This window comes from Pleurodeles waltl, chromosome 3_1, assembly GCF_031143425.1.
Source record: "Pleurodeles waltl isolate 20211129_DDA chromosome 3_1, aPleWal1.hap1.20221129, whole genome shotgun sequence".
In the NCBI taxonomy this organism is placed as follows: Eukaryota; Metazoa; Chordata; class Amphibia; order Caudata; family Salamandridae; genus Pleurodeles; species Pleurodeles waltl.
The window spans coordinates 994,301,809-994,323,862 of NC_090440.1; the positions used below are offsets into that span (position 1 = coordinate 994,301,809).

Sequence of the window (22,054 nt, forward strand, 5' to 3'; positions counted from 1 at the left end):
ATTAGAGAAGAGCACTTTCTTCTTGAAATTGACTAGGCCAGAATGGAGAGTTTCTGCTGCCTGTCTAGAGCTGGGCCCAGAAAGGTCATCCTTGTTGAAGGCAAAAAAAGAGACTTCTGGAAATTGACTGTGCGCCCCAGGTTTTGAAAGAGGTGAAGACACCTAGCAGTATCCCTTCATGCCTGTGAGAAGATAAATCTTTTATCAACTAGTTATCGAGGTAAGGGAAAACTAGAAAGCCTTGCTGTTGCAGGTGGGCCACCACTGGGGCAAGACATTTGGTAAATATCTGGGGGAGCAGATTGGAGACCAAAGGGAAAGGCTTTGAACTGGTAATGTCTACGGGCTATTGCGAATCTGAGGAGTTTGAGATGGTTGGGATGGATGGGAATGTGAAAATAGGCATCCTGGAAATCGAGGCTGGTAAGAAAATCTCCATGGTTGACAAGTTGGAGAATTTTGTGAAGGGAAACCATATGGAAAGATTGTTTCTTCAGGTACTTGTTGAGTTTCCTGAGGTCGAGAATAGGACGCCACTTCCCTGACTTCTTCCTCACAAGGAAGAAATAGGAGTAAAATACCTTTCCTTTTTGAGAATATGGAACCAGTTCTACGGCCCCCTTTGACAACATGGCAGAAACCTCCTTACGAAGAAGATGAAGATGAGAAGGGAGAAATGTTGTTGGTGGAGTCTGAGGTGGAATTTGAGTGAACTTCAAAGTATAGTCATGCTCGATGAAATCTAGGACCCATTTGTCCATAGTTATCTTGCTCCAGTGATGTAAGTACTGGGAAATTCTGGCACCCACGGAAGGATGAGAAGGGGATATAGTCAGTACATTGAGGTTATCACTTTTTCCTAGTGTTGTCTCTGGCGGATGTAGCCTGTCTCCTTCTTGGTTGCCGTTTAGAATAGGCTGCTCACGGTGGTGCTCGATATGGTTGCTTATGTTGATAAGTGAAAAGGGTTGCTGGCAGGATTGCAGTTGGTATCTCTGGTATCCTCCATGGTATGAGTAAGATCCGTAGCCACGCATGCCATGAAAAGGTGTTTTACAGAACTGAAGAGTTCCAAGACATAGAGCTGTTTCTGTGTCCACTTTTATGACCTGCAGAGAGTCATCAACATGTTTCCCAAATAAAGAATTGCTGAAGGGCATGCCAAGGATTTTTGTCTGCATTTCTGGATGGAACGATGTAGCCTTACGCCAACCCTGGAGTGAAGTACAGCAGATCTTGCCAACTGTTGGAGGCCTATAGATGCAATATCCATTGCACAGTCAAACTCAGATGCAGCTTTTTCGCCTTCCTGTAAAACGTGGATAGCTTTGATCTTCTTGTCATCTGTCAAGAAAATCAAGTAAGTGGCAATGTCTGACCACATTTGTCGATAATATGGCCCCGGAATGGCCAGTGAGTTTGCGGCTCGGACAGTGGTACCTGACATGACTGTGAATCTTTTACCAATATTGTCTAATCGCCTGCTTTCTTAGCAGGCAGAGAAGTGAAAGAGGTAAAAAGATTTTTAGACCTGCATTGTGCAGTAATAACAGAATCAGGTCTTGGATGTCCAATCAAGCAGGCTGACAAATCAGCTGGTACTGTGTATTTTTAATCAATTCTGGGTCGCTGGTGTTTTCATGATTTTTTCCTTCCTCCCATATGTAGTCTACAATCAATACTGCTCTGACTTTTTCTGGATTGATCTTTGAAGTCATATAGAAAACAGACAGTCTGATTAACAGTAATGGTAAGTTGGAAATGTTTGGACCCTATCTCCATTAGCATATGAAAAACCACTAATATCTCCAGGTGGAGAATCTACTGGCTGTGCGCCAGAGGAGAAGGTGGAGGAATAAGGTAATCATCTCATTCATTGCTGATGGTACGACTGTCTGTGATTTCACCTTCTTCCCGGTCTCCCTCACTGTCAACATCATCGTAATCAGCTGAGGAAGGATCATCTTGAGGAGGCATGGCAATGCAGGATTACAGAGTCATCCTTGGGGTAGGAGGTGGAGGCAGATGTTCTGGAGATGTAGCTGCAGACGTAGTTACTACTGCAGGTGACTGCTGTGCTTCAGCAGGTGTTGGGAAGCGTCTGAAATAATCTTTAAGCATGCTTTGCAGGTCTTGCACAAGGGCACATAAGGATGATAATATTTCATGTATTGATGAGTTTGGTAAACAGGCTCCTAACAAATTGCTCTTTGTCTTCATCCAGATACTTAACATGTAATTCAGAGGGGCTTTGGGCTGCACCAAACTGCTGATGCGGTCGTAGACGATGTTGGCACAGTCTTCGTCGACGTCAATGTCGATGCAATGGATCTCGTCAGCGGTGTGGTCGTCATCGATAAGGAAGTCTTCGTCAACATGGAAACAGTCATTGACGATGGGATGAATGAAGATGATGAAAACGTCATCGGGCTTCTGTCACTTCTAGCTGTCGTCAAAGATGGTTATAACATTTTTGGGGCCGTCAACAATGTCTTTGTAGACAATTTTGAGTTTTTTGAGGCAGATTCAGTTAAAGATCTAGACTCTATTGAAATGGCTATAGATGGAGTCGATGGCTCAGATTTAGAGTCTGAGGAAGCCCTTTTCAGTTTTTCTTCATGGGAAGAGCCTTCTAAATATACATGGTGGGTCTTTTTCAAGGCTTTTTTGCTTGATGAGGGGGCTCATGGTGAACCTTTCCCTCTTTTTGGAAATCTGTGAGAAGATAGAACACCGACTACCTTCCTCCTCAGGAACTACATTGGCCTTGGTTTTAAGTTTCTGTAGCCATAATCAAAGTCTTCCCTCACGGTCCTTGAGGGTTTTTGTAGAAAGTGTTTTGCAAATCTTGCAGTCTCTCACCTTGTGGGATGGATGAAAGCAAAATATACAAACATTCCTTGTGAGGATATTCTGAATGGAGCCTTTTTTTTTTTTTTTTTTACCACAGGTGGCACAAGGTCTGAAGAGTCTTTTCTTTACCAGTTATGACATAGTGGAACAGAGATACAGCTATTTGAAAATCACTAATTCTGGAATAACTGAGCAGAGCTAAGGAAGACTTCCTCCCTCACGATGTACAGCGAAAATCTGAGGGAAGATGCCTCTGTTGAGAGTGTTCTAAGCGTGCTGTTGCCTGATTGGTCATTGTTCAACTTTGGTCCATTCATTTTGTTTTTTTAAACAAAGGACATAATAGGCTGTTAAGCTTAACTTTGCATTATCTTTACAGCCTATTATGCTGATATACACTGCTTACTATGACACCGTGGGACTCCCATTTTGACGACGGGAATGATTCAAGAATGTGAACCTATGAAAGATAGCCCAATACTGCAGAAACACCATTACCTTGACGTAATGCACCTAAAGTTTGGCTGCATGTTATGAAGGCCCCAAATATCTTGACTAATGGAGGTCGCCATCGTCAGGCTCTCAAACAATGGAAGTCACCACCTTTCCCGATTTATCATTGTCATGTCTGCCATTACACACAGATGTCGCCTGACCTTTCTCAGAAGTGTGAAAGTGTTAAGCCATTCAATTGATGACACAGATTCAACAATTAATGTGACATTTGTCTGGGTCAAATATCTGCTTTTCACCATGTCAAGGTTAAATAAAAAACCCATACCGACAAATAACCAAAATAATGTAGTGTAAGTGGACTTTCTTTTGCCTAATATGCTCATAATGAATTGCCTGGGATGCACATTTTGAAACACACAACCTATGTCAGACATTCTGAAATGTATGCCAGAAATTCCAATTTCTGGTAAGTTTTAGAATATAAGGACTACCATTTGACCACTTGTCAGGAGAAGTTCCTCGCCCAGATTCCCACCCGAGATTCTGTCAGAGATGGCCTCACCTACTGCCAGCACATTTTGCAGATGCTATATTTCATCTGATGCTGATTAGGCAGAGTCCAGGGTGAAGATAAGACTGCTACAGCAGCATGTGTTTGCACTTTGCAGGGAACACTGTCTCCATCCCTACGCTGATAAAGATAGACTGTGTCAACAAGGTATGCAATGTGTCTTTTCTCCCCAAGAAACTCTAGACTACAAGTTTCTCTGCCTTTCATGCTCTCCCCTAGTGTAGAGCATAAAAATACGCGTTAGGGTGTTAAGTTTTTGATTTAATTTTAAAACATAATAGAAAAGTTGATTTTGTTCTTGTTATTCAGAACATCTCTTCTTGCTGTTTTGGGCTGCAGTCTATGGTTTGCTAAAGACATTGTGGGGACATTCAGAAAGCTGACCTAGGAATGCATTCTGCCTGTTGCTTGCCATTGGCCCTGTAGTTTGTACCTCACATTTTCTTGCTTCCTATTTGCTGGCTTTATTTGTTTTAGGCTGTCCAGCTTGAGTTTGTACCTTCCCTTGCCCAAACATTATTTACAGTATCCTTCCGAGTGCTCCCTTTCTGTAAACAAGCCGATGAATCCTATTTCATCATAGTTGCTGTGCATTCAAACACTGAGGTCAAATGTCAGGCACTGTCTTCTAAGGGTGGTTGTTTTCTTTTCTTTCTCTGACTTCAAAGTGAGAAGATTTATGTGACAATCTTGCTAGATGCTGGGGTTGGGAAAGAGTTTTTCTCCTAGCACACCACAACATTTAAATAAATTGTGTAACTATTTCAGAATATGAAACACAAATGAAGGACATTTTTTATTTCTGAAGTGTGTTGGAAACAATAACTTTAATATGATCAAAACAAATCAATTTCCACACATTTTCGTCTGTGCACTGTATAGTTCTATTAATAAAACTATGTCTGTACAAATGTAAAAGTTATTTTAATTCAAAACGCGTCTATAATAGCAGTGTTCTACCACACAATGAATACTCCACTCTAATCTACTATGCACCACTCCACCCTGTGCCACTCCACATTACACCACTCCAAGTCACTGCACTCTGTACCACTTCACTCTACGCCATTGCATTCTATGCCACTTCATGCTATGCCTCTCTAACCTGTACCACTCTACTCTATGCCCTTCTACACCACACAAACCTACTCTGCAGAACTCCACTCTATGCCACTGCAATCTATAACTTTGCACTCTATGCCAATACACTCTACACCAGTAAACTTTACTCTGTAATACTCAACACTATGCCCTAGCACTCTACGCCACTCTAATCTACTTTGCACCACTGCACTCTAAGCCACTTTAAGCCATTACACTCTACTGCCCTCTACGCAACTGCACTACCCTGCACCACTTGACTGTGCTCTGAAACAATCTACTCTATGCCAGTCTACCACTGAACTCTACAAAACTGCAGCCTACGCCACCCCACCCTACATCACTGTACTATACACCACTGCTCTCTATGCCACTCTACTCTGCACCACTGCATTCTGACACTACTCTGCAACACTGCACTCTCTGCCACTCTTCTCTGCACTACTCCACTCCCCTATATGGCACTATACTTTACTCTGCAGCACTTTATGGTACTTTATTCTGCACCACTATGCTACTCTACACCACTCTATGCTACTCTACTCTGCACCACTCTATGCCACTCGACTCTACTGACTGTGCCACTCTAATGTCACTGCATTCTACGACGCTGCACTGTAAGCAGCTGAATTCAATGCCACTGCACTCTGTACCACTAAACTCAGCAATACTTCACGCCGATGCACTCTACACCAGTCCAGTGTACTCTATGCAACTCTAGTGTACGCCACCCTACACAACTACACACTATGCCACTCCAGTACACGACATCCTCCTCCACTCCACTCTACAATGGTCCACTCTTAGCCATTTCACTCCACAACACTCCACGCCACGCCACTCACCTCTATGCCACCAATTTTAAGCCATGCTGAACATAGCCACACTTGTGTACAACACTAACTTTTAGCCATGCTGAACAGCAGCCACGCTGGTGTACACCATGGCTAAAACACACTGGCAAAGCAGTAGCTCCTGCATAGGGGAGACAGGTTGGCTTTGCCAATGCTTGTTATAATATTCTGTGTCACTGTTTTAGAGATCGAGAAACATATTATTCCTTTTATTACTTAAAAGTAATTCCTTTCATTACTTAAGTGTTCAATCTTCTTGGTACAGTGTGTTCTATATTGTGAACAATGAAATAAGGTTTGTTGTTATTACCTCGGTGCCCCTGATCCCTTTAAGGGATTGTTAGTAATCCAAAAACAATGCCTCAATCTCAATTACATATTGAATAAAGTTTTGCGGGGTACAATAACCTATCTTTCACGTTCATCGCTGGTGCACTGAACCGATTTCACCAGTGTCACTCGTGGGTAAGAAAACACACCTTGTAGAGTTATGCCAACATTTAAAATCACGCAAATACCTATGGTCCCCTATGTTGGACTATGGGCATGGTAAACACTCCTACAGACCCCTGTTTGGCCAGCACTGTTCATTAAAGATGAGTGAAGGCCATCACGTTTACTACGGTCAAACTCTTGGTACCCCAAACACCATTGCCTCTCAGAGAGGACTTAGGTGTTTTAACCAAAAAAAAGAAAAGCAAAAAAGAAATAGGGCCTTCTACAAGACCACTCATCTAATGACCTTGCACTACCATCTCACTGGCTTTCTGTTCTTCAGCTTTTCATTTTTACTTTGAGCACTGTGAGGCTCATACCTACCTGGTACACTACAATCAGCTCTCTTTCTAGAAAAACAATATAAAAATATTTCAAGGGCTCTTTTCCTATACAATGTGGCACTCACATTCCAGATACGCTGATATAGAGCTACATACACCAGGTGGAGCACTGAGGCACTTTCACTGAAAGTTATTAAGTGCACTACTCCTTAGGGTGTGTCTTTGGCTCCAAGGCTGTGTGTATGAATGACCTCCATGGGAAGTGATTTAGTGGTGTGCGTGATAACCTTATAGGTACTCTTATTATATTCCATTTAGTTGTGTTTAAGGGTGAAGTTGAGCAAATAGGACTAAGATAAAATTGCTTCTGCTCATGCAGCATGCCTATACGTTCCTGAAAAAAAATTAGGTTCTGATGCAAACTATGTGGGAAATGTTTAGTGCAATGCATGATGACCAGGAGGTTGATCTTACATTGTTGTTACAATAGAGAAGAGCAAGAATCATAGCATGAGCTCATGGGTACGATGTTTGAATGGGAGGCTGGTGCTGCTTCTTGAGACATCTACTGGGAGGACAGTGAGATCCTTACTGTCTTCTTAATTCCAGGTAGTCTTAGAAGTTTCCAGTCTTCAGTGGGATTCATTCTTATCAATTCAATAATTGGCACAGGTAAGACAGACAGTATGGGCGGCAGTCTAGACCAGGGGCTCTATTCTTGGAAATTTTAGTAGTTTCACTTGAATGAAAAAGATACAGTGCCTTAGAGGGCCCTGTAGACATTACAGAATGCCTTGCTGGAATAATTTAAGACCATGGAAACCAGTGGGGTGCTTAGATTGTTGGACTGATGTGACTGGGTAGACATATTCTTTGTCTGGCTGCAGATGATTCAGAGAAAGTAGAATGGTGCTCCTTAATGCACCCAGTTAGCACACCCAAGAAAAATAGGACTACACTAATTGTAGTCGCCATCTCAGTGGGAAACTTAGGTGTATGAACATTCATTGGAGGGTGGCTTGATTCAGCTGTGGCACGACAGACAGGCTGGAATGCATGATCACTATCAAGTGTGTCATATCAGAAGATGCTGGTGGAGGAGGGACAAGTTCTTGAGTCCGGATGGTCGTGGACTTATAATTCCTTTGTTTGCCAAAGGATGCTGGTTTCGGGTGAGTTGAGTTTTAGATGGCTCCTAAGCGTCCCAGCCCAGACACAATGATCTAGACAGAAATATCTATATTGATCTGATTTTCAAGCTTCAGGATGATCTGTCTGCATGGAAGAAGTTGCAGCATGTTATGCTGAAGGACTTGATGAGGTCTGATATTGGGCTACAATAGGTGTTAACGAGAAGTGGTCCCATGATGGAGCTTTGAGGAACCCCTGTGTTAAGGCAAAAAGTATCTGATGGGGAAAGGCAGCAATGGATAATGCTTGATCAGTTCAAGGAGGTAAACAAGCATGTAGGATATCCAGTCTAGAGTAGTACCACGATGCCAAGTTCCTGCAGCCTCGGAGAACGGATGGTGAAGAACTCTGTCAAAGGTAACTGACTGGTTCAGGTTAACTGTGGTCTTCAGGTCAGTAGAGGCCATTACTTTCATGGGGTGTTTTGTACGCTGTCAGGGCCGGAGCTTGTTTAGTGGTTAGGAAGTTTCGCAGTAGGTCAGTAGGTGGACAAATCTGCTGGATTAAGTTCTTCATGAGAACTGGCTTGATGTACAATATATAAAGGTCATCCTGGTGGGCATCTAAGGTGAGAAAATTACTGATTATGGTTCCTACTTCGATATTTATATTTGTGGGAGAATAAGGTCCCTCTAAGCTTGAAGTAGGCAGCGATCAGACAGGAATCAAGTTGGTGCGGTGGCCTCAAGCAAGTCCTTGCCCAAGTTTAGCAAGCACGGAATACCACTTTTACTGCCTGTGAATGGTTTCTACTTTCTCCCACGCATTTAATGAAAGGAGTAGGCTTCACCAACGTTTTTCTCTGCCACAGATTCCTCCTGAGCACATGGCAGTCACTGAAGGAGCTACCTTTCTTACATGAAGAAAGGTGGTCTGAAAATTCCATCAGCTTCCATATATAGTCACTTCTTCCGGTTACCTAGGCACTTTAGCTTTCTTAAAACAGAACCTGTGCAATGATAACTGTATTTCAGTACACACTGGTAAAGAATTGTGCAGATATAAACGGGCATATTCGCAACTGAAAAGTGAAGAAGAAAAAAAAAAATCAACATGCCTCTGTTGCTACATTCTAGCAGACCTAGCCTTGCTAATCACACAATGCAGTGATTAACTGCTAACAAAAAAAAAAAAAAACTACAAGTCACATGCCTTGAAAAATCTACTCGCCCATTTGCTATTACGAGTGAGATTTTATCAGGTCGAGATATTTTTAGGACCTACTGATCCTTTCTGGGGAGTGAACTTGAGCTGGAAAGGAACGGGTGTTCTGTTCATTCAGAAAATTCATAAGCAATTAATGAGCAATAAAGATGCCTTTATTCTTGACAGATTTACTGTCTGTTCAAGGACAGAGGTCAAACGCCAGTTTGTCTTTTTACTAAGTGCTGCTTACTTGCCTGAAAAATGGTGTTTACTTTTTTGCTCTTACTACAGTTAGACGATTTTGTAAAGTGAGCTTTCTGACAATTATTGTGAAAAAAGGCTGTAGGATGTCGTTTTTTTCTAACACACATTTAAATAGCTTGAAAATACACAGCACAAATAATTCAAAATATATATCATGAATTACTAATGCACGTTTTTGTAATTCAGAAGTGTGATGCATAGGAGCAAAACAAATCAGAACACTTTACTTCGGGATGTCCAAATGACAAATATTTGCAGAAACTCGATTTCCAAACATGACTTTTTGTACACTATATAGATCTATCAGTAAAACTGCATGTAACTTGGACATTTGTGGCTATTTCAATGTAAAAATGTGCTGACTGGAAATGACAGTATGTTACCACTTCCTGCTTTAGTTACATACTCATTAAAAGTGATAGTTTTTAACCCTGATTAGAGAAACATAGTTGCCCCACCCAGATGACAATACTACTAATTAACTGAAAGCAGGGCCACTGTAATTATGCAGGAGTAGTCCAAATTATGCGGCATGTTTGAGAAAATTATGTGGCAAGAAGAAGCAAACTACGTGGTATAGCACAGCACATTTTGCACGAATATTACTTAATTATTTGTCATTTTTAAACTTGGTAACACACTATGTATAGGGTGCACCTTATCAGTACCAATTTAACACCCAAATATAGCAATTAGAAACAGAAAGGTGACCAGTCCAGCTTTGCAAAGGGTCTTTCACTGCGCTGCAACACGTCCTTGTATATTTAGTAACTTTTGAACCGTTTGAACTAGAAACAATTTTTTGTTAAAATCTGCAGATTATGCAGCAGATGATGGACTATGTGGCAAATGCGGCAAATCTATAATTATGTGAAAATTGCCACAGGCGCACAACCCCAGCGGCCCTAAGAGGCAAGTTAGGGGTCATGTGTATTCTATATGCGGCTAGATTTTTATTTTATATGGAGCAAACATTTAGTTTATTAAGCAAGAGTTTTTTTTGTACAGCAGCCATGCTCCACTAACATATTTAAAGGTGCTATCATATTTGATAATGAAGAAAATGGCAGCTCAGTGACTACAAATATTTCCGTAGGATTACATAATTTGAAACCAGTTTATGGGTCAAGAGCATTACAGTTAGGTCAAGTAGATTATTTAAGTCACTAGACCTGCAGCTCTGGTAACATTTTTATGATTTTTAGAGGCCTGAATCAGCCAAAGAACTTTCAAATCAAAAGCGACAAAAATATAATCCACAATGAAATACACAGACAAAATAAAGAGAAAATTTAAAAGATGCCCTCTAAAAAACAATCTGAGGCCGCAATTAGCTGCTTCCCTCAGCAGACTGAGACAGCGATGAAGGTCAACAACTGAAGTTTAAACTACGACATAGAAGTCCTAAAAAGTGATGGGCTCTATGGTCTAGGTAGAGACCCATGAACTGAACATGTTCTGCCACTAGCAGTTAAGGCAGTGAACTTGGTACCAAGAAAATGAATTAACCATTCCTTTCCCAGAGATGGGTAGCCACATTCTGACCATTCTGAAAGAAGCCGCCTGGAGCTATATTGCAGAAAGTGCCCCAGAGGCCCAACCAACTTTTGTACCTATGTTTTGCACCCCAGGGCACTTTGTTATTATAGGAGAGGCCACAGATGTTTGCTCAACAATTTCTATAATATGGAACGTGCCAGTGCACATTTCGTGCTTGTGCGATTCCTAAGAGGGTGTGGCCCTATGCAAATGAGTTTATACTTTGCTTACACGTCATATTACAGATGCAGGCACAGAGGCAAATAAGCTATTGGGAGGAGCAACGACTGAGAGCTATATAAAGCAGGCACATAGTCAGTGCACCACAAATGGGCATCCCTTCACAAAGGGCCACGCCACCCGATATAGGACATTTGCCTTCCCTTTTCCAGAAGTTCCATCATACGGTTCTCATATTTGACTGTAACCTTGTTTTTAGAGCCACAAATTAACAAGACAGCAGATCTGTCTTACAGTGCTGACAACAGCGAGGAAGATCTTTCACTTGCTTTCTTCTGAGGAAACCAGCGATAATGTGTGGATATCCTCGCACTAAGGGTACTGTAAGAACCTTCATCCAAGACTTCCAGCAAGACCCGGTATTAATTAATGCAACAAAAATTCTACAGCACTGCCAATCATTTAATTAAATTCCACTGAAATCCAGTGTCTAGGAGGGTAACGTTGTGAGAAGGTAGCCTCTTTCTAGCCTTGTTACCCCCACTTTTGGCCTGTTTGTGAGTGTATGTCAGGGTGTTTGTCACTGTTTTCACTGTCTCACTGGGATCCTGATAGCCAGGCCTCAGTGCTCATAGTGAAAACACTATGTTTTCAGTATGTTTGTTATGTGTCACTGGGATCCTGCTGGTCAGGACCCCAGTGCTCATAGGTTTGTGGCCTATATGTATGTGTCACTGGGACCCTGTCACACAGGGCCCCAGTGCTCATAGGTGTGCATGTATATGTTCCCTGTGTGGTGCCTGTCTCACTGAGGCTCTGCTAACCAGAACCTCAGTGGTTATGCTCTCTCATTACTTTCAAATTGTCACTAACAGGCTAGTGACCAATTTTACCAATTTACATTGGCTTACTGGAACACCCTTATAATTCCCTAGTATATGGTACTGAGGTACCCAGGGTATTGGGGTTCCAGGAGATCCCTATGGGCTGCAGCATTTCTTTTGCCACCCATAGGGAGCTCTGACAATTCTTACACAGGCCTGCCACTGCAGCCTGAGTGAAATAACGTCCACGTTATTTCACAGCCATTTTACACTGCACTTAAGTAACTTATAAGTCACCTATATGTCTAACCTTTACCTGGTAAAGGTTAGGTGCAAAGTTACTTAGTGTGAGGGCACCCTGGCACTAGCCAAGGTGCCCCCACATTGTTCAGAGCCAATTCCCTGAACTTTGTGAGTGCGGGGACACCATTACACGCGTGCACTACATATAGGTCACTACCTATATGTAGCTTCACAATGGTAACTCCGAATATGGCCATGTAATATGTCTATGATCATGGAATTGCCCCCTCTATGCCATCCTGGCATAGGTGGCACAATCCCATGATCCCAGTGGTCTGTAGCACAGACCCTGGTACTGCCAAACTGCCCTTCCTGGGGTTTCACTGCAGCTGCTGCTGCTGCCAACCCCTCAGACAGGCATCTGCCCTCCTGGGGTCCAGCCAGGCCTGGCCCAGGATGGCAGAACAAAGAACTTCCTCTGAGAGAGGGTGTGACACCCTCTCCCTTTGGAAAATGGTGTGAAGGCAGGGGAGGAGTAGCCTCCCCCAGCCTCTGGAAATGCTTTCTTGGGCACAGATGTGCCCAAGAAAGCATAAGCCAGTCTACACCGGTTCAGGGACCCCTTAGCCCCTGCTCTGGCGCGAAACTGGACAAAGGAAAGGGGAGTGACCACTCCCCTGACCTGCACCTCCCCTGGGAGGTGTCCAGAGCTCCTCCAGTGTGCTCCAGACCTCTGCCATCTTGGAAACAGAGGTGCTGCTGGCACACTGGACTGCTCTGAGTGGCCAGTGCCACCAGGTGACGTCAGAGACTCCTTGTGATAGGCTCCTTCAGGTGTTGCTAGCCTATCCTCTCTCCTAGGTAGCCAAACCCTCTTTTCTGGCTATTTAGGGTCTCTGTCTCTGGGGAAACTTGAGATAACGAATGCAAGAGCTCATCCGAGTTCCTCTGCATCTCCCTCTTCACCTTCTGATAAGGAATCGACTGCTGACCGCGCTGGAAGCCTGCAAACCTGCAACATAGTAGCAAAGACGACTACTGCAACTCTGTAACGCTGATCCTGCCGCCTTCTCGACTGTTTTCCTGCTTGTGCATGCTGTGGGGGTAGTCTGCCTCCTCTCTGCACCAGAAGCTCCGAAGAAATCTCCCGTGGGTCGACGGAATCTTCCCCCTGCAACCGCAGGCACCAAAAAGCTGCATTACCGGTCCCTTGGGTCTCCTCTCAGCACGACGAGCGAGGTCCCTCGAATCCAGCGACTCTGTCCAAGTGACCCCCACAGTCCAGTGACTCTTCAGCCCAAGTTTGGTGGAGGTAAGTCCTTGCCTCACCTCGCTGGGCTGCATTGCTGGGAACCGCGACTTTGCAGCTACTCCGGCCCCTGTGCACTTCCGGCGGAAATCCTTTGTGCACAGCCAAGCCTGGGTCCACGGCACTCTAACCTGCATTGCACGACTTTCTAAGTTGGTCTCCGGCGACGTGGGACTCCTTTGTGCAACTTCGGCGAGCACCGTTTCACGCATCCTCGTAGTGCCTGTTTCTGGCACTTCTACGGGTGCTACCTGCTTCAGTGAGGGCTCTTTGTCTTGCTCGACGTCCCCTCTCTCTTCAGGTCCAATTTGCGACCTCCTGGTCCCTCCTGGGCCCCAGCAGCGTCCAAAAACGCTAAACGCACGATTTGCGACTAGCAAGGCTTGTTGGCGTCCTTCCGGCGGGAAAACACTTCTGCACGACTCTCCAAGGCGAGAGGGATCCGTCCACCAAAGGGGAAGTCTCTAGCCCTTTTCGTTCCTGCAGAAACCTCAGCTTCTTCTGTCCAGTCGAAGCTTCTTTGCACCCGCAGCTGGCATTTCCTGGGCATCTGCCCATCTCCGACTTGCTTGTGACTTTTGGACTTGGTCCCCTTGTTCCACAGGTACCCTAGATTGGAAATCCACAGTTGTTGCATTGCTGGTTTGTGTCTTTCCTGCATTATTCCTCTAACACGACTACTTTGTCCTTAGGGGAACTTTAGTGCACTTTGCACTCACTTTTCAGGGTCTTGGGGAGGGTTATTTTTCTAACTCCCACTATTTTCTAATAGTCCCAGCGACCCTCTACAAGGTCACATAGGTTTGGGGTCCATTCGTGGTTCGCATTCCAGTTTTGGAGTATATGGTTTGTGTTGCCCCTATCCCTATGTTTTCCCATTGCATCCTATTGTAACTATGCATTGTTTGCACTGTTTTCTAAGACTATACTGCATATTTTTGCTATTGTGTATATATATCTTGTGTATATTTCCTATCCTCTCACTGAGGGTACACTCTAAGATACTTTGGCATATTGTCATAAAAATAAAGTACCTTTATTTTTAGTATAACTGTGTATTGTGTTTTCTTATGATATTGTGCATATGACACTAAGTGGTACTGTAGTAGCTTGACACGTCTCCTAGTTCGGCCTAAGCTGCTCTGCTAAGCTACCATTATCTATCAGCCTAAGCTGCTAGACACCCTATACACTAATAAGGGATAACTGGGCCTGGTGCAAGGTGCAAGTACCCCTTGGTACTCACTACAAGCCAGTCCAGCCTCCTACATTGGTTGTGCAGTGGTGGGATAAGTGCTTGAGACTACTTACCACTCTTGTCATTGTACTTTTCATAAGAGAAAAATATACAAAACAAGGTCAGTGTATATACACATAGCCACAAAGTTTTGCATTTCCTCTTTTCACTCTTTTCTAAGTGCTGAAAAGTACTCCTAAACTTTAAAAAAGTTCTTAAAAGTTTAAAAAGTTTTTTTCTGTCTTTCCAAAAAGTTCTGAAAACTTTTTTCTCTTTTTCTATCACTTTAACTCTCTCAAAAAAATGTCTGGCACAGGCCAAAGTGTTGATCTGTCCAAACTTGCATATGACAACCTTAGCTGGAAAAGAGCAAGGAGTCTCTGTATAGAGAGAGGTTTGAGTGTAGGGAAAAATCCTTCCTTGGAACTGTTACTTAACATGCTTAGAGAACAGGATAAGGCCATAGGTGCCCCATCTGTTGAAAAAGTACCTAATAGTTCCCAATCTAATTCAGGGACTCCCCCAGGAAAAGATTCAGGAAAGAAACTTCCTAGCCTGCCCATTACTAAACAATCTAGCATAGATGGTAATGATGATGAGCCACACCAAATAAATAGTGTTGTCTCACATCATAGCAAAAGCATTTATTCTCACCATACTGGTAGTAATGTTTCTGTAAATCAAGCTGTTAGGTTGGCTTCTGTAAGGGACAGGTCTCCTTCTGTTCATTCCCATCATAGCTCTGTTTCTAGAAATGTCCCTCCCACCAACCCTGATGACAGAATGTTAGAGAGGGAACTCAATAAGTTGAGGGTGGAACAAACCAGACTGAAGCTTAAAAAGCAACAGCTGGATTTGGATAGACAGTCTTTTGAATTAGAGAAGGAAAGACAGAAGTTGGGTTTAGATACCCATGGTGGCAGCAGCAGTATTCCCCATAGTCATCCTGCAAAAGAGCATGATTCCAGGAATCTGCACAAGATAGTTCCCCCTTATAAGGAGGGGGATGACATTAACAAGTGGTTTGCTGCACTTGAGAGGGCCTGTGTTGTACAGGATGTCCCTCAAAGGCAGTGGGCTGCTATCCTATGGCTATCATTTAGTGGAAAAGGTAGGGATAGGCTCCTTACTGTGAAAGAAAATGATGCTAATAATTTCCAAGTTCTTAAGAATGCACTCCTGAATGGTTATGGCTTAACCACTGAACAGTACAGGATAAAGTTCAGAGAGACCAAAAAGGAGTCTTCACAAGACTGGGTTGATTTCATTGACCATTCAGTGAAGGCCTTGGAGGGGTGGTTACATGGCAGTAAAGTTACTGATTATGAAAGCCTGTATAACACAATCCTGAGAGAGCATATACTTAATAATTGTGTGTCTGATTTGTTGCACCAGTACCTGGTAGACTCTGATCTGACCTCTCCCCAAGAATTGGGAAAGAAGGCAGACAAATGGGTCAGAACAAGGGTGAACAGAAAAGTTCATACAGGGGGTGACAAGGATGGCAATAAGAAGAAAGATGGTGAAAAATCTCAAGATAAGCATGGGGATAAGGGTAAAACCAAAGATCCCACTTCAAATCTTAAATACTCTTCAGAGGGTGGGGATAAAACAAATTCTTCCTCTTCTTCCCAACCTGCACACATTAAAAAGCCTTGGTGCTTTGTGTGTAAAAACAGAGGCCATAGGCCAGGGGATAAGTCCTGTCCAGGTAAACCCCCTGAGCCTACCACCACTAATACATCAAGCTCTAGTGCCCCTAGCAGTAGTGGTACTAGTGATGGGACTGCTGGCAACAGTCAAGCAAAGGGTGTAGTTGGGTTCACTTATGGGTCCATAGTGGAAACTGATGTAATCAGTCCCAAGACAGTTTCTGTCACACCTAGTGGCATTGGCCTTGCCACACTGGCTGCTTGTCCCCTTACAATGGATAAGTACAGGCAGACAGTTTCAATAAATGGTGTTGAGGCCTTGGCCTACAGGGACACAGGTGCCAGTTTCACTTTGGTGACTGAAAACCTAGTGCCTCCTGAACAACACATCATTGGACAACAGTATAAGATTATTGATGTCCATAACTCCACTAAGTTTCTTCCCTTAGCTATAATTCAGTTTAGTTGGGGTGGAGTTACTGGCCCTAAGCAGGTGGTGGTATCACCTAGCTTACCTGTAGACTGTCTCTTAGGTAATGACCTAGAGGCCTCAGGTTGGGCTGATGTAGAGTTTTATGCCCATGCAGCCATGCTGGGCATCCCTGAGGAATTGTTCCCTCTCATTTCAAGTGAAATGAAAAAGCAAAGGAGAGAAGGCCTGAAAACTCAGGAACCCTCTCCATCAACAGGTAAAAAGGGTATCACAGTATCCCCTAACCACCCTACCATTCAGGATACCATTCCTGTGGTGGGAGAAACCTCTCCTGGGGTGGCACCTGTTCCAAGGGAATCATCAGTTGGCAAAACTGTACTCCCTGAGGTGGAAGTACCTCTCTGTGGGATAACTAACATTGGTGAGAAAAAGAGCACCATTTTAGTTAACATGGAGCATCCCTCCAACCCTCCCAGAGAAACTTTAGTGCAGAAACTCTGCACTGCCTCACAACACTTAGGACAGCATCCCTGCCCTAGTGTGGAGCTGATAGGACAGCATCCCTGCCCTGCTCCAACCCAAGAGAAACAGCATCCCTGTTCTCTCTTCCAGCCATATGGACAAAGTTTTTGCCCAGCTATGGCTTTTCTGAGACAGCATCCCTGTCTGGCATTTCCATCACTACAAATAGGTTCAGTGGACAATTCCCACTGCTCTAAACTAAAACTTACTGATAGAAACTCTGAAAATACATCTTCACATTGTTGCTTAGCTAAAAAACTTCAAACAGGGTGGTTTACATCCCCACAGGGAAGTAACCATATAGTGGATGATAAAGGGAGTAACCAGTCTATTGCAGAGCTACTCTCTACTTATCACCACTTAGACAATAAAGTCTCAACTGGCCAAGGTTAGCCTTATTGTCCTTCGTTTGGGGGGGGGGGGGTTGTGTGAGAAGGTAGCCTCTTTCTAGCCTTGTTACCCCCACTTTTGGCCTGTTTGTGAGTGTATGTCAGGGTGTTTGTCACTGTTTTCACTGTCTCACTGGGATCCTGATAGCCAGGCCTCAGTGCTCATAGTGAAAACACTATGTTTTCAGTATGTTTGTTATGTGTCACTGGGATCCTGCTGGTCAGGACCCCAGTGCTCATAGGTTTGTGGCCTATATGTATGTGTCACTGGGACCCTGTCACACAGGGCCCCAGTGCTCATAGGTGTGCATGTATATGTTCCCTGTGTGGTGCCTGTCTCACTGAGGCTCTGCTAACCAGAACCTCAGTGGTTATGCTCTCTCATTACTTTCAAATTGTCACTAACAGGCTAGTGACCAATTTTACCAATTTACATTGGCTTACTGGAACACCCTTATAATTCCCTAGTATATGGTACTGAGGTACCCAGGGTATTGGGGTTCCAGGAGATCCCTATGGGCTGCAGCATTTCTTTTGCCACCCATAGGGAGCTCTGACAATTCTTACACAGCCCTGCCACTGCAGCCTGAGTGAAATAACGTCCACGTTATTTCACAGCCATTTTACACTGCACTTAAGTAACTTATAAGTCACCTATATGTCTAACCTTTACCTGGTAAAGGTTAGGTGCAAAGTTACTTAGTGTGAGGGCACCCTGGCACTAGCCAAGGTGCCCCCACATTGTTCAGAGCCAATTCCCTGAACTTTGTGAGTGCGGGGACACCATTACACGCGTGCACTACATATAGGTCACTACCTATATGTAGCTTCACAATGGTAACTCCGAATATGGCCATGTAATATGTCTATGATCATGGAATTGCCCCCTCTATGCCATCCTGGCATAGTTGGCACAATCCCATGATCCCAGTGGTCTGTAGCACAGACCCTGGTACTGCCAAACTGCCCTTCCTGGGGTTTCACTGCAGCTGCTGCTGCTGCCAACCCCTCAGACAGGCATCTGCCCTCCTGGGGTCCAGCCAGGCCTGGCCCAGGATGCCAGAACAAAGAACTTCCTCTGAGAGAGGGTGTGACACCCTCTCCCTTTGGAAAATGGTGTGAAGGCAGGGGAGGAGTAGCCTCCCCCAGCCTCTGGAAATGCTTTCTTGGGCACAGATGTGCCCAATTCTGCATAAGCCAGTCTACACCGGTTCAGGGACCCCTTAGCCCCTGCTCTGGCGCGAAACTGGACAAAGGAAAGGGGAGTGACCACTCCCCTGACCTGCACCTCCCCTGGGAGGTGTCCAGAGCTCCTCCAGTGTGCTCCAGACCTCTGCCATCTTGGAAACAGAGGTGCTGCTGGCACACTGGACTGCTCTGAGTGGCCAGTGCCACCAGGTGACGTCAGAGACTCCTTGTGATAGGCTCCTTCAGGTGTTGCTAGCCTATCCTCTCTCCTAGGTAGCCAAACCCTCTTTTCTGGCTATTTAGGGTCTCTGTCTCTGGGGAAACTTGAGATAACGAATGCAAGAGCTCATCCGAGTTCCTCTGCATCTCCCTCTTCACCTTCTGATAAGGAATCGACTGCTGACCGCGCTGGAAGCCTGCAAACCTGCAACATAGTAGCAAAGACGACTACTGCAACTCTGTAACGCTGATCCTGCCGCCTTCTCGACTGTTTTCCTGCTTGTGCATGCTGTGGGGGTAGTCTGCCTCCTCTCTGCACCAGAAGCTCCGAAGAAATCTCCCGTGGGTCGACGGAATCTTCCCCCTGCAACCGCAGGCACCAAAAAGCTGCATTACCGGTCCCTTGGGTCTCCTCTCAGCACGACAAGCGAGGTCCCTCGAATCCAGAGACTCTGTCCAAGTGACCCCCACAGTCCAGTGACTCTTCAGCCCAAGTTTGGTGGAGGTAAGTCCTTGCCTCACCTCGCTGGGCTGCATTGCTGGGAACCGCGACTTTGCAGCTACTCCGGCCCCTGTGCACTTCCGGCGGAAATCCTTTGTGCACAGCCAAGCCTGGGTCCACGGCACTCTAACCTGCATTGCACGACTTTCTAAGTTGGTCTCCGGCGACGTGGGACTCCTTTGTGCAACTTCGGCGAGCACTGATCACGCATCCTCGTAGTGCCTGTTTCTGGCACTTCTCCGGGTGCTACCTGCTTCAGTGAGGGCTCTTTGTCTTGCTCGACGTCCCCTCTCTCTTCAGGTCCAATTTGCGACCTCCTGGTCCCTCCTGGGCCCCAGCAGCGTCCAAAAACGCCAAACGCACGATTTGCGACTAGCAAGGCTTGTTGGCGTCCTTCCGGCGGGGAAACACTTCTGCACGACTCTCCAAGGCGAGAGGGATCCGTCCACCAAAGGGGAAGTCTCTAGCCCTTTTCGTTCCTGCAGAAACCTCAGCTTCTTCTGTCCAGTCGAAGCTTCTTTGCACCCGCAGCTGGCATTTCCTGGGCATCTGCCCATCTCCGACTTGCTTGTGACTTTTGGACTTGGTCCCCTTGTTCCACAGGTACCCTAGATTGGAAATCCACAGTTGTTGCATTGTTGGTTTGTGTCTTTCCTGCATTATTCCTCTAACACGACTTCTTTGTCCTTAGGGGAACTTCAGTGCACTTTGCACTCACTTTTCAGGGTCTTGGGGAGGGTTATTTTTCTAACTCTCACTATTTTCTAATAGTCCCAGCGACCCTCTACAAGGTCACATAGGTTTGGGGTCCATTCGTGGTTCGCATTCCACTTTTGGAGTATATGGTTTGTGTTGCCCCTATCCCTATGTTTCCCCATTGCATCCTATTGTAACTATACATTGTTTGCACTGTTTTCTAAGACTATACTGCATATTTTTGCTATTGTGTATATATATCTTGTGTATATTTCCTATCCTCTCACTGAGGGTACACTCTAAGATACTTTGGCATATTGTCATAAAAATAAAGTACCTTTATTTTTAGTATAACTGCGTATTGTGTTTTCTTATGATATTGTGCATATGACACTAAGTGGTACTGTAGTAGCTTCACACGTTTCCTAGTTCAGCCTAAGCTGCTCTGCTAAGCTACCATTATCTATCAGCCTAAGCTGCTAGACACCCTATACACTAATAAGGGATAACTGGGCCTGGTGCAAGGTGCAAGTACCCCTTGGTACTCACTACAAGCCAGTCCAGCCTCCTACAAACGTTTAATGTCCTGTGTACAGTACATTGAGTAATTAACCTTCCAGGCCACTCCCTGTCAAACTGAAGGATGGTCTGTTAAGATAGTGCTTTCTACCTTTCACAAGCCCACAGAGTAATATAAGGCAAACTGGTTTGGCAGATTGTTTTTGTACAATTGTGGAATAATCTTTTTATCGAGATTAAAATATCTTGAACAACACGTTTTCAGGGAAAAAAATATATAACAAATGTTCATCCGTAGATTCTTGAATAAACAGACAGCTGTCAATCGGGAGACAGATGAGGTGTCAGGAAATCTACTGTCTGTCGAATGACTTTCATTTTAGGGTACTTCACACCTTTTCAGGGCATGGGAAGAGGTGCGACTGGACCTCACTAAGGCCTCACTATATAAGGGATAAGCTTGGTATCAGAAACGACAGAGCTGTTTTTTTAACCAGTTTAAGTAAAAAAGATAGTAACATTTATACAGATCAATCTTTTGACATACAAGTTCATATTGTATAACTATTGTTATTTTTCTTAAACAGTAAAATATCAAAGCCTAATTAAACACATGCACCCGCACAGTTGTTACTGCTGGTGGTTTTACAAGGAACATGACAGGCATCCCATGTTCAAGTCCCACACTTGTACATGTTTGCACACTATACAGCTGGAGCTTGCTGAGGCAAAGTATAATTCTGTTGACTTATTTACTGCCAAACGCATTATGTCTATGTAAAAAAACTAGAGCACTAAGACCTCCACCCACAGTGGTTGTATGACGGAACCCAGCTTGCATTTACTACCGATGCCTTTACAACACCGTCACTACCACAACGTTAAAACGCATTACTTTACCGCGCAAGTCATTACAACAACTTGCCTTAGGGGGTGCTAAACTTGGAAGTATAAATTACTATTCCAACTCCAGTCTACGCAACAGTAGGGAAGGTGTTGGACTTAAAATTCCAACACCAGTGCAATTGCACGCCCCCTAAAGCAATTCGCTGTAACAACTTGCGTGGTAAGGTAATGCGTGGTAACGTCACAGTCGTTCGTGGTAGTGACTGCGTTGTAAAGGCAGGTCGTTGTTCGGACTGCAGGGTCAAGGATGCTTCCCATCCCCAGTGTAACAAAGCTTAATGTTAACCTTTGTAATGGCAGTTTTAGTTCCCATGCAGGAGACCTACATGTGGTTACCTTCTATGGCGTTGGTACACTTTTATTGCACATTTTACTGTTGTCTTCCATAAAAGTAAAGTATGGCAACTGAATTATCAAAACCGTTGCCAGGTTCAAAGGAAATAACACAGTGAAAGCATGATCAGCAGTTTCTCACAGCCCC

General features: G+C 44.4%; 1 protein-coding gene across 3 annotated transcripts in view; it reads right to left on the reverse strand.

Annotated features, from left to right (window-relative positions):
* TRNAU1AP (tRNA selenocysteine 1 associated protein 1) overlaps positions 1–22,054 on the reverse strand; it is a 120,591-nt gene that overhangs the window by 44,640 nt on the left and 53,897 nt on the right. The gene's annotated exons all lie outside the window — the stretch shown is intronic.